Source organism: Hyperolius riggenbachi, chromosome 12 (genome assembly GCF_040937935.1).
Source record: "Hyperolius riggenbachi isolate aHypRig1 chromosome 12, aHypRig1.pri, whole genome shotgun sequence".
In the NCBI taxonomy this organism is placed as follows: domain Eukaryota; kingdom Metazoa; phylum Chordata; class Amphibia; order Anura; family Hyperoliidae; genus Hyperolius; species Hyperolius riggenbachi.
In genome coordinates this window covers 160,377,299-160,390,105 of record NC_090657.1, presented here as the reverse complement: position 1 = coordinate 160,390,105, position 12,807 = coordinate 160,377,299, and the positions used below count along the sequence as shown (strand labels likewise).

Genomic DNA, 12,807 nt, shown 5'->3' with positions numbered 1-12,807 from the left:
TTCCTCAGTCTCACGCTGGTCTCTCTGCAGCCCACGGAATGCACAGACGACAATTTGTCAGGCTGTGCAATATTTACCTTTCCGTGTTCCAGCGGGGGCGCTGTTGCGGCTCTCCGCTCGGAAATAGGCGGAAATAGCCGATCTCAGTCGGGTCCGCTCTACTGCGCAGGCACAAAGGACTTGCGCCTGCACAGTAGAGCGGATCGACTGGGATTGGCTATTTCTACCTATTTTCTGCGCTGGAATTGGAAAGGTAAATATTTACATCCCTGCCGTTTGGGGAGCTCTATCTCTGCTGCCGTGAGGTTTCTGTATCTCTGTACAGGTGAAGAGGAGACCTGTGAGGTTTCTGTATCTCTGTACAGGTGAGGAGGAGACCTGTGAGATTTCTGTATCTCTGTGCAGGTGAAGAGGAGACCTGTGACTTTTCTGTGTCTCTGTACAGGTGAGGAGGAGACCTGTGAGGTTTCTGTATCTGTGTACAGGTGAGGAGAAGACCTGTGAGGTTTCTGTAACTCTGTACAGGTGAAGAGGACACCTATAAGGTTACTGTATCTCTGTGCAGGTGAAAGGGAGACCTGTGAGGTTTCTGTATCTCTGTACAGGTGAGGAGGAGACCTGTGAGGTTTCTGTAACTCTGTACAGGTGAGAAGGAGACCTGTGACATTTCTGGGTCTCTGTACAGGTGAAGAGGAGACCTGTGAGGTTTCTGTATCTGTACAGGTGAGGAAGAGGCCTGTGAGGTTTCTGTATCCCTGTAAAGGTGAAGAGAAGACCTGTGAGGTTTCTGTATCTGTACTGGTGAGGAGGAGACCTGTGAGGTTTCTGTATGTCTGTACAGGGGAGGAGGAGACCTGTGAGGTTTCTGATCTCTGTACAGGTGAGGAGGAGTCCTGTGAGGTTTTTGTATCTGTATCGGTGAGGATGAGACCTGTGAGGTTTCTGTATGTCTGTACAGGTGAGGAGGAGACCTGTGAGGTTTCTGATCTCTGTACAGATGAGGAGGAGACCTGTGACATTTCTGTGTCTCTGTACAGGTGAAGAGGAGACCTGGGAGGTTTCTGTATCTGTACAGGTGAGGAGGAGACCTGTGAGGTTTCTGTATCTCTGTACAGGTGAAGAGGAGACCTGTGAGGTTTCTGTATCTGTACAGGTGAGGAGGAGACCTGTGAGGTTTCTGTATCTCTGAACAGGTGAGAAGGAGTCCTGTGAGGTTTCTGTATCTCTGTACAGATGAAGAGGAGACCTGTGAGGTTTCTGTATCTCTGTACAGATGAAGAGGAGACCTATGAGGTTTCTGTATCTGTACAGGTGAGGAGGGGACCTGTGAGGTTTCTGTGTCTCTGTACAGGTGAGGAGGAGTCCTGTGAGATCTCTGTATCTCTGTACAGATGAAGAGGAGACCTGTGAGATTTCTGTATCCCTGTACAGGTGAGGAGGAGACCTGTGACATTTCTGTGTCTCTGTACAGGTGAAGAGGAGACCTGTGAGGTTTCTGTATTTGTACAGGTGAGGAGGAAACCTGTGAGGTTTTTGTATCTCAGTACAGGTGTAGGGGAGACCAGGTGAGATTTCTGTATCTGTACTGGTGAGGACGAGACCTGTGAAGTTTCTGTATCTGTACAGGTGGAGAGGAGACCTATGAGGCTTTTTCATCTTTAACTAGACCAGCACGTGTTCCTTTTGGAGGCACAGGTCAGATAAATAAAGAGTTTGCTGAAGGATTATGAATTGTAGAGAGAAGGAAGAATGAGAGACTAACTAGTTACTGCACAGCATGCAGCATATCTCTGCCCTGAAGGACTTCATCTGAGGTCCCAGGGACATAGATATTAGTCTGCCACTGTTTGCTCTCCACGCTGCGCACACGCTCCCACGTGTGTTCTCATCGCCGCCCGTTAGTATGGAAATCAGTGAATGGGGACACAGTTCCCATTGATCGATCTGAGTGCCAGTGTCAATGATCGTCGGCATCAATGAGACGTCTGTGGTCATTATAATAATGAAAGTAACACATACAACCTTAACTACCTCCCTCTCTCATACTTATGAAAGTTAAATATTTGCATATAATAAAAAAGGACATTTTTAAAAGAAATCCTAAATAGTTACCTTAGGGACTAAACTTTTTTTAATATGTATATTGTGAAGGTATATTACTGTTATTTTTGCAAATATGGGCTTGTAATTAGTGATGGACTCAAAACTGAAAAAATACACTCAAGATATAGATAATTTTGTTGTGATAAGTAGTGATAACGTTTTTAGCGAATGAAAGGGAGGAAGCACTAAAAGGTGAAAATATCTCTGGTCCTTAAGAGGAAAAAACCCTTAGTAGCTAACTAGTTAAGACTTATAGAAATAGAGACAAAGTCATATTTTGGAGAGAAGGAGAACAGAAATAGGCTACAGACAAAGGAGAAGATTTAAAGAGTGAATAGAATAGAAACGTCTTCTAGTAATCAAGGTAGGTTTGCAATCAGGTGCTCTCTGTTTTGTAAGTGTGCCAATCCAAGGGAAAAAAAGGCAGTAATGAGAAATATACATAAATACACTGCCAATAATCCACTAGGGAACAGAGGTGCAGATTGGCAGCTCCAGTTCTAAAAATAGTGGCATGCGTGAATAAATCTATAGAAATGGCAGGCTTCCGTGTTTATGCATTAGCTTCCATAATCTCCTTTTTACAGCTAGGGTGGTTTCTAGATGCTGGCATAAGCATATAATACATACACCTTACTTTTCTATCTGACACGTCTAAATCATCCTATTCTGCTGTCCGTACAAAATTGTACCGTGTTGATCGGACATATTAAAAGGAATGACTTTACTCTCATCTCCCGTTTGTCTTCTGATATATCTGATCTTAGGTTGACAACTTCCATGACTTTTAGATCCCTGTGTCACCGCACATGCAATACGAGAGCTTTAAGCTGGAGCGAGGGCAGATGTGACTTTATATTACTTGCCAGAGGCGTAGCTATGGGGGGAGGGGAGGGTGCGCAAGGGGGGGACACATGTCCTTGGGCGCAGCACTGAGAGGGTGATCAGCACAGTTGCCGTACCACAACGTACATGAGAGGCGGCTTGCTGGCTGATCGAAGTGCCCCTGCTTCTATCCCTCCCTCTGCAGAGGTGTGCAAAAGCGTTAACAGCAACAGAAAGACCAGGGCTCATCTAAAGGGGGGCGCATATGGCTAGCTATAGGGGGCACATCTGGATATCTAAACGGGGGAAGGGGGCACATCTGGCTATCTAAAGGGGGGCACATCTAGATAGCTATAGGAGGCACATCTGGATATCTAAACTGGGGGAAGAGGGGCACATCTGGCTATCTAAAGGGGGGCTATTTACAGGGGCACATCTGAATGGAGGAAGGGGACACATTTGGCTATCTAAATGGGAGGAAAGGGGCACATTAGCATTTGTACATTTGACTCCACCCATGACCACATTCTGATGAGTGGTCAAACCCATTTTGTCCAGAGGGGGGCGCAAAACTGTCTTTGTCCCCGAGCACTGAAAACCCTAGCTACGCCTCACTTGCCCCATTTTGCATTGTTTTTTGTTTCAGGAACCAACACAGACAGCTTCAGTTGTTGCCTTATTTGAAATTTCTCATGATACATAGGGCATGAAGCTGATAATATGGGTAATAAATGTGTGGTCCGCCCACTCCGTCCACCCCCCTTTATTTCCTAACATCTCTTAAAAAAGGTTCTTCAATGCCGACAAAACAAAAGTAAGGTTTGTTCTGATCAGTAGGGATTTTTAATTTTCGTCAAAATAATTTTTGCAAAAATAAATTGGATTTTCACAAGATACACAATTTTGCAAAAATGAGAACTTTGAATCTCCTCACAAACACCTGCTGCCACCCGACCCCCCCCCCCTCCCAGATTACATGTGTGCTCTCCTTTTATATGGGCCCTGCAAGAGAAACTTCTGCATTCTTTACAGTCAATCAGATTGAACTTGGAAAAAAGTGTACAATTTTGCACTAAAAACCACAGACTGTGGTAGGCAGGAAACACACTACTACAGCTGCTCCTCTACCCCGGCTGCAGGGTAATCGTACAACTGGAGAAGACAAAAACACAGAGGAGCGCTCCGTAGGGTGATAACGTTGATTTAATAAAATCACGCAAAAATAAAAACACTAGAAAGCAGTGTATGGCGCCTCAAGGGGAATCTCCCCAACAAGCACCATCGGGAAAAGCAGCCTGTCCCTCCCCTTTGGCCAACAGCGGCGGTCGTCCAAGATGCCAAATGGTGAGCAGGTGCCTCCTTCAGGTCTCCATGTGCTAGTCATGCCAAACAAAAGTAGGGAATACTGCGCTCCAATGGACCAGTCAAAGTTAACAGGGGATCGCAGCAATGGTTAGGGTCACTCCACCCATAAACAACTCAATAACACACTAGATCACCGCGCTCATTTGCCCTGTAAGAGAAATCAAAAGATGCACATAGTGCCCAGTACAGTCTAAACTGCCAACAATGACCACCTCGTGCCGCACTCCAGGGGGTAGTGCCACCACCAAAATTTAAGGGAAAACGTTCAGCTCCCCCTTTGTGGATGCACTCACCAAAAGCGCGTCTTTCTCTATAGCATATCACATCCAATTTTGCATGTCAGTCCAGCCAGCCAAGGATCAGAATCAGCATGTGGCATAAAACTTGTTTAATAAAAATTTAAAATGCAGGCTTTACAGGCTACTTCATTACCACTCCGTCCGCGGATACCGTAGAGCAGCACGAACACCTCTCCTGCCGTTACTTCCTTACTGACGTCAGCGCGCCTCCGACTCCGCCGTACGCGTTTCGTCACACGTCGTGACTCATTCAGGGGCTGGAGATCGCATCAGACGTCGCATTCAAATACACACACCGCGCCTCCTCCGCTCCGAGACCCGCCCGCCACTCCGCCCTCTCATAGTTGCTAGGCAGCCCCAGGAGCGTGCTGGCTATAGTATTGCGCAGGAGTGTTAGATTAAACATTTTAAACATAAAAAACATTAGAATAAAACATTGGATAAAAAACAGGAACTCCCTTCATGGAGGAATTAACAATACCTTCCTAATACATAACTACATATACTTATAATCACTACAGCAATCGATATATAATAACATCTACAGTGTTAAGCCCAGTGCCTTTAATCCTTAAAAGTGCCACTTTCCTCATTATATCAGTCTACACCCCTATACATATCAATCACTAATCATTTATATTATATCCAAAAGCACATACGGGTGCATACACCCGTAGCCCCCCACAAAATTCATACACATATCAATCTGTCATCCCTACCCTATCCCGATCTTAATCAATAAAGGACATAAACTGCCCATTACCATCAGTGCTCACAATATTATATTAATATCTATACCCTATATCACTATCCCAATCAGTAAAGGACATAAAATGCCCACTATCATCATCAGTGCTCACACTATATTCCTCTTTTTATTAAACTATTATAATAAACCCCCAAAACTTCCTTGTGTACTTGTGTATAGTACCAATACCCCCAACTATAAACAACTAATTGCACACGTGTCCCAGCCTCAATTAAACAATATCATAATAACCAGTGTCATCATACCTAAACTCAATACTCAAGTGTAAATTAGTGACCCCCTCCATAAACCCCACAGCAACTATTGCACATATCCACAGTACATATATCTTGCAAAATTACTTACAATTACCTCCATGATCTTAGTATACCTACTCATTAGAAATAAAACAATTTATATCCAACTCAATATTGAGTCCCCTCGGACTGAGAGTCCCCAACATATGAATCCATTCCGTCTCTTTTTTGCACAATTGCTGCAATCGATTTGACCCGCGCCAATGTGGACGAACGTGCTCAACCGCAGCAACTCTGAGACATCCTGGATTTTTTTCATGTATTTCCAAATAGTGGGCAGACACGCTATGTGATTTTAACCCCTTTCTAATATTATATATATGTTGATACAACCTTTTCTTTAATGGCTGCGTAGTCCTGCCCACATACTGCTTGCCACACCCACATGTTAACACATATACTACATATGTAGTGGCACACGTCATAAATTGCTTAATTTTAAAATCCTTATGAAAACAATTCGATCTAATAATATCTGTCGACACACTAGAAGTGTCATTACATATACAGCACCCTCTACATACAAAGTAACCCGGTCTTTGCCTTGGAGCAAGAGTTCTACACGGCGGTTCAACACAACTCGGGACCAATAAATCCCTCAAATTCGGCGCACGCTTGTAAATAAATTTAGGCCTGTTGGGGACAATAGAATTTAGATGAGCATCCTGCTGCAATACCGGCCAGTGTTTGCAAAAGATCCTCTCCACATCCTTATATTGTGCACTAAAGGTAGAGATAAAGGGGACAACAGGAGTGTTCTTCTGCTCCTGTGTTTTCCCTTCCATAAGTCTACCCCTATCCATCAATGCCACTTCTCTCTCTGTCTCCCTTATTCCATCAGGGTCATACCCCTTATCCACAAAACGTTGGGCCAGGACAGAGGCTTGACTATAGTAATCTTCCATCCCAGAGCAGTTCCTTCTCACTCTCTGGAACTGTCCCCTAGGAACCGCCTTAATCCACGAGGGGTGATGACAACTGATGGTCGGAATATATCCATTACGATCAGTTTTCTTGAAAAAACACCGCGTTGATAAACATCCATCTTCCTTAAAAATGGTAAGATCCAAAAAATCTATACTGGAAAAACTCATCACTGCCTCCAATTCAATATTGGGGTACAGATTATTAATGGCCCTCAAAAAATTAACCCATTCCTGCACGGAACCCCCCCAAATTATAAACAAATCATCAATAAATCTCCGCCATTCCACCCCCCCCCCCTGGATTGATCAATATTGCCTCCTCCTCCCATTTTGACATAAATATGTTTGCCAGGGCCGGTGCATAAGGCGCCCCCATGGCGCATCCTTTAATCTGTGCATAGAACTCACCCCTATGCCAAAAATAATTTCTGGACAAGGCGAATTCCAGAAGCCTTAACAGGAATTCAATCTGCTCCATTTTCAAACGCCCCTGTTTAATAAAGGCTTCCTCAACCGCTCTTATCCCTCCCTGATGATCAATATTAGTATATAATGATGCGACATCTGCTGTTACCAGCAATGCCGCATCATCTACTTTCATACCTTTCAAAACCCTTAATGTGTGGGCTGTATCCCTTAACACACGAGGCAAATTACCAACCATTGGTTGCAGAAATATATCAAGATATCTACCCACCCTATAAGTGATCGAATCTATCCCATTAATAATGGGCCGACCCGGGGGGGAAACCATAGATTTGTGAACCTTTGGTAATTGATATATAATGGGGGTTTTAGGATTCTTAGGTACAAGATGCTCAAACTCTCTTTCATTAATAAGACCCCTATCCAATCCCCCCTTCAAAATAACAATCAATTCCCTCTTATAGGCAAAGACCGGATTACCTCCCAATTTCTTGTATGCCGTTACATCCCCTACCAATTTATCCAATTCATTAAAATATTGTTCATGATTTAAAATCACAACCCCCCCCCCCTTATCCGCTGGTCTAATAATAAGCTCTTTTTCTTTGAGCATCTTACAGACCGCCCGATCGTGATTCCTGATCCGGGACGTCTGTAGTCGCTCCAAATCCCCAATGACCAAATTCTTAAAAATATCAATGGTTTGTTTACTCGCATTATTCACAGGGTTAAAAACCGAGTTATTCCTCATGTTAGTATGGGAATAATCCCCACCTTGATTAGCCCTACTAGAGGGTCCTTCCCTATCCAAATAATACCTTTTAAGATTTAATCTACGAACAAATTTGTGCACATTGATGAAGGTATCAAACTTGTTAAGACTATTCTTTGGTGCATATTTTAAACCCATATCAAGCAATTTATTTTAAATTTTTCCAACTCCACCCCACTAAGATTGAAAATTCCCTCCCCCTTCACTATTCCCTTCTTTTCTTGTACCCCCCTTCCCCCTCTGACTCCCCTTCTGGCTCTCTTTTTCGGGTTGCCTTCGGGGTGGGGTAAGGCTCCATGTACCACTCGTCCTGACGATACCTGGGCTTGCCCTGGAGTGCGGCACGAGGTGGTCATTGTTGGCAGTTTAGACTGTACTGGGCACTATGTGCATCTTTTGATTTCTCTTACAGGGCAAATGAGCGCGGTGATCTAGTGTGTTATTGTGCTAGTCATGGGTGGAGTGGACCAAAACTTTGAGCCCTGTTTGATAGGCCAAAGTCAGATCTGATATAAGTTTCTGGTGTGACACCTTCCTCACTATATCACTGCTGATCCAGAATAACCAGCGGGAGATGGTAGAAGACTGGAGCTGTGGCGAGGGACATGTGTGACTTGTAGGTGCTGAAAGAAGCACCAGGTAAGTAAAAATAGTTTTATTTACTCACCTCGTGTATCCTATAAGGTCCTCCTAAGGGGTTTGCAGAAATTCTATTTACACCATTCTGCTTATGATATGAGGAACACTAAAAACACAGAAGACAAATCTGTCAAGTTTGGTCAAAGCATCCGAAATCCTCCTGTATGAAGTAAGGGCAATGTAATTAAACACATGCAACAATTAATTCATTTATTTTTTGGTCTAAAGTTATGTTCAAGGCATGCCCAATCATTTACTGTTGTACAGTTTGTTTTTATTGTGCAGTTAAAAACAGAAATATTTGTTAAAAACCCATAGTACTTTTTTTTTTTTTTGTTTTCTAACCTTGTTGATTGGTGGTATTTGTTATACAGTACTGTTTCCATTTTCCAGAACTTAAAGAGGAGCTGTTAGGTATAGGGTCTCAGAGAAAATAAACACATATATCAGTAGCTAAAGATTGGCTGTACTTACATTACATATGCATTTCACTGTCCACGTTTGGATTTCACAGAATTTGTATATAGTATATGCAGAGATAGATGCTCCTGACAGCTCATGGCAGGCTCCATGTTTGTGAAGCCAAATGTGTCGTCATGTCCTGCCTGCTTCTGATCACAGATAAGCTCGTTCTTGAACAACACGGTGTGCAGTGAATATTAATGAGCCATGTGGCTAGGAACAATAGCTGACTCCTGCAGTGTAGTCTGCCCGGAGATTTATCAGTGCTACGCTCTGGACTGATTACACAAGCTGCTGTACCGTCTCATTAGCAGCCGAGGGGAGGGCCCCAGAATGCTTTGCAGTTTAGCTGCGGCTTGCGTCTTTATGGGTCTATAACAGACTTTAAGATAAGCACACATCAAAGGTAACTGAAATGTTTATCTTCACTAATGGCTTTTGAGCTTCCTTCTAAACTGTTTAACACAGGAGAATAGAGGTTTAAATTAGCTTCTGCAGCCTGACAGTTACTCTTTAAAGAAAACCTGTACTGAAAAAAGTTCCTCTGGGGGGTACTCGCCTCAGTAGGGGGAAGCCTCTGGACCCTATCGAGGCTTCCCTCATCCTCCTGTGTCCCACGGCGGTCTCGCTGCAGCCCCCAGAACGCACAGGCGACAGTTTGTCGCGCTGTGCAATATTTACCTTTTCTGGCTCCAGCGGGGGAGCTGTTGCAGCTCTTCTGATGGAGATAGGTGGAAATAGCCGATCTCCGTCGGGTCCGCTCTACTGCGCAGGTGCAGGAGACTTGCGCCTGCGCAGTAGAGCAACCTGACGGAGATCGGCTATTTTCGTCTATCTCCGTGGGAAGAGCGGATACTGCGCCTGTGCTGGAGCCAAGAGGTAAATATTTACATCACCGCCGCTCCGGGAGGAGCCGCCGTGGGACAGAGGAGGACGGAGGAAGCCTCAATAGGATCCGGAGGCTTCCCCCACCCGAGGTGAGTACCATCCAGGGGAGGTTTTTTCATTACAGATTTTCTTTAAAAAAATAGCATTTTTCTCCCGAGGGTGCTCCTGTTCCTGCCTAGTGTTCCTGACTGTAAATGGCGCTGTTATTTTATCTACACTTGTATATACAGCCCCTGTGAACATGGGCTAAGGAGGCCCGTGGTCCACACTGGCATTAAAGGGAACCTGAGGTGAGAGTGATATGGAGACTGCCATATTTATTTCCTTTTAAACAATGCCACTTGCCTGGCAGTCCTCCTGATTCTGTGTCTCTAATACTTTTGGCCATAGACCCTGAACAAGCATGCAGAACATCAGGTACTCTGACTCAGCTGACTGTATTAGCCATATGCTTGTTCCAGGGTTTTGACTCAGACACTTCTTATACCAGAAGATCAACAGGGCTTTAAAATAATGGACCATTAGCAGATCATAATGGAACAGATTCAAACAGATCCAATGTTAACATATGGATCCGTTCACATTGGTCTGTTCAGCAGGATCCACTACACAGACTGCAAGTTTGGATCTGTAGTCATTTTTCCGAATCGATGGATGAGTCGCACTAAGATACACAGATCAGTTTTCAATCCGTGCCAATGTGAACTGAGCCTGAAGCTCGAAAGCAAACGGATCAGTCTAAATCAGACATTCAGATTGACAGAGCATTCGACTAAGCGATCATTTGTAGTCCATTGTCACAATTAATGGTATCCAATCTGATCAATCGTACGGTTGGTCGGGAAATTGTACCATCAGGGTCGGCCTGGGATACTAAGGGCCCACCAGAAAAGTTTCATCCTGGGGCCTTCCTCCACCCCCTCCCATTCCCCCCTTCCACCCCTCCTCCCCCAATTTTGAGCTCACATACGCATGTACTCCAGACATTTTGTGTAGATGTCAGTGCTATATACAGTGGCTTGCAAAAGTATTCGGCCCCCTTGAAGTTTTCCACATTTTGTCACATTACTACCACAAACATGAATCAGTTTTATTGGAATTTCACATGAAAGACCAACACAAAGTGGTGTACACATGAGAAGTGGAACGAAAATCATACATGATTCCAAACATTTTTTACAAATAAATAACTGCAAAGTGGTGTGTGCATAATTATTCGGCCCCCTTTGATCTGGGTGCTGTCAGTTGCCTATAGACATTGCCTGATGAGTGCTAATGACTAAATAGAGTGCACCTGTGTGTAATCTAATGTCAGTACAAATACAGCTGCTCTGTGAGGGCCTCAGAGGTTGTCTAAGAGAATATTGGGGGCAACAACACCGTGAAGTCCAGAGAACACACAAGACAGGTCAGGGATCAAGTTATTGAGAAATTTAAAGCAAGCTTAGGCTACAAAAAGATTTCCAAAGCCTTGAACATCCCATGGAGCACTGTTCAAGCGATCATTCAGAAATGGAAGGAGTATGGCACAACTGCAACCCTACCAAGACAAGGCCATCCACCTAAACTCACAGGCCGAACAAGGAGAGCGCTGATCAGAAATGCAGTCAAGAGGCCCATGGTGACTTTGGACGAGCTGCAGAGATCTACAGCTCAGGTGGGGGAATCTGTCCATAGGACAAGTATTAGTCATGCACTGTACAAAGTTGGCCTTAATGGAAGAGTGGCAAGAAGAAAGGCATTGTTAACCTCCCTGGCGGTTTAATTATTTTGCCAGGGAGGCTGCGGGAGGGTTTTTTTTAAATTAAAAAAAAAATATTTCATGTGAAAGCCCACTAGAGGGCGCTCCGGAAGCGTACTTTCGATCGCCTCCGGCAATCGAAAGTAACAAGATAGGCCGCAATGAGCGGCCTATCTTGTTTCGCTTTCCTCGTCGCCATGGCGACGAGCGGAGTGACGTCATGGACGTCAGTCGACGTCCTGACGTCAGAGCCGCCCGATCCAGCCCCTAGCGCCGGCCGGAACTGTTTGTTCCGGCTGCGCTGGGCTCGGGCGGCTGGGGGGACCCTCTTTCGCCGCTGCATGCGGCGGATCGCCGCGGAGCGGCGGCGATCGGGCAGCACACGCGGCCGGCAAAGTGCCGGCTGCGTGTGCTGCTTTTTTCAGAACTCAAATCGGCCCAGCAGGGCCTGAGCGGCGACCTCCGGCGGCATACCCCGAGCTCAGCTCGGGATTACCGCCAAGGAGGTTAACAGAAAAGCATAAGAAATCCCGTTTGCAGTTGATGAGACCAAAATGGAACTTTTTGGCCAAAATGCAAAACGCTATGTGTGGCGGAAAACTAACACTGCACATCACTCTGAACACACCATCCCCACTGTCAAATGTGGTGGCAGTATCATGCAATGGGGGTGCTTCTCTTCAGCAGGGACAGGGAAGCTGGTCAGAGTTGATGGGAAGATGGATGGAGCCAAATACAGGGCAATCTTGGAAGAAAACCTCTTGGAGTCTGCAAAAGACTTGAGACTGGGGCGGAGGTTCACCTTCCAGCAGGACAATGACCCTAAACATAAAGCCAGGGCAACAATGGAATGGTTTAAAACAAAACATAACTATGTGTTAGAATGGCCCGGTCAAAGTCCAGATCTAAATCCAATTGAGAATCTGTGGCAAGATCTGAAAACTGCTGTTCACAAATGCTGTCCATCTAATCTGACTGAGCTGGAGCTGTTTTGCAAAGAAGAATGGGCAAGGATTTCAGTCTCTAGATGTGCAAAGCTGGTAGAGACATACCCTAAAAGACTGGGGGGCCGAATAATTACACACACCCCACTTTGCAGTTATTTATGTGTAAAAAATGTTGGAATGATGTATTATTTTCGATCCACTTCTCACATGTACACCACTTTGTATTGGTCTTTACAGTGGAATTCCAATAAAATTGATGCATGTTTGTGGCAGTAATGTGACAAAATGTGGACAACTTCAAGGGGGCCGAATACTTTTGCAACCCACTGTAAATACATAATAATTTGGT

The 12,807-nt window shown here is 44.8% G+C and overlaps 2 protein-coding genes across 33 annotated transcripts in view; one reads left to right on the top strand and one right to left on the bottom strand.

The window, feature by feature from the left end:
- The window catches only part of GATA5 (GATA binding protein 5), a 2,064,317-nt gene that overhangs the window by 1,374,652 nt on the left and 676,858 nt on the right, over positions 1–12,807 (bottom strand). For 30 of the 32 annotated variants that reach the window (XR_011025213.1, XR_011025214.1, XR_011025210.1 and 27 more), the window contains one exon: positions 8,449–8,526. The exons of the other annotated variants lie outside the window; for them this stretch is intronic. The gene's annotated coding sequence lies outside the window, so the exon portion shown is untranslated. The remainder of the gene's footprint in view (positions 1–8,448; positions 8,527–12,807) is intronic. 32 annotated transcript variants of the gene reach the window in all.
- NTSR1 (neurotensin receptor 1) overlaps positions 1–12,807 on the top strand; it is a 280,712-nt gene that overhangs the window by 18,149 nt on the left and 249,756 nt on the right. The window lies entirely within an intron of this gene.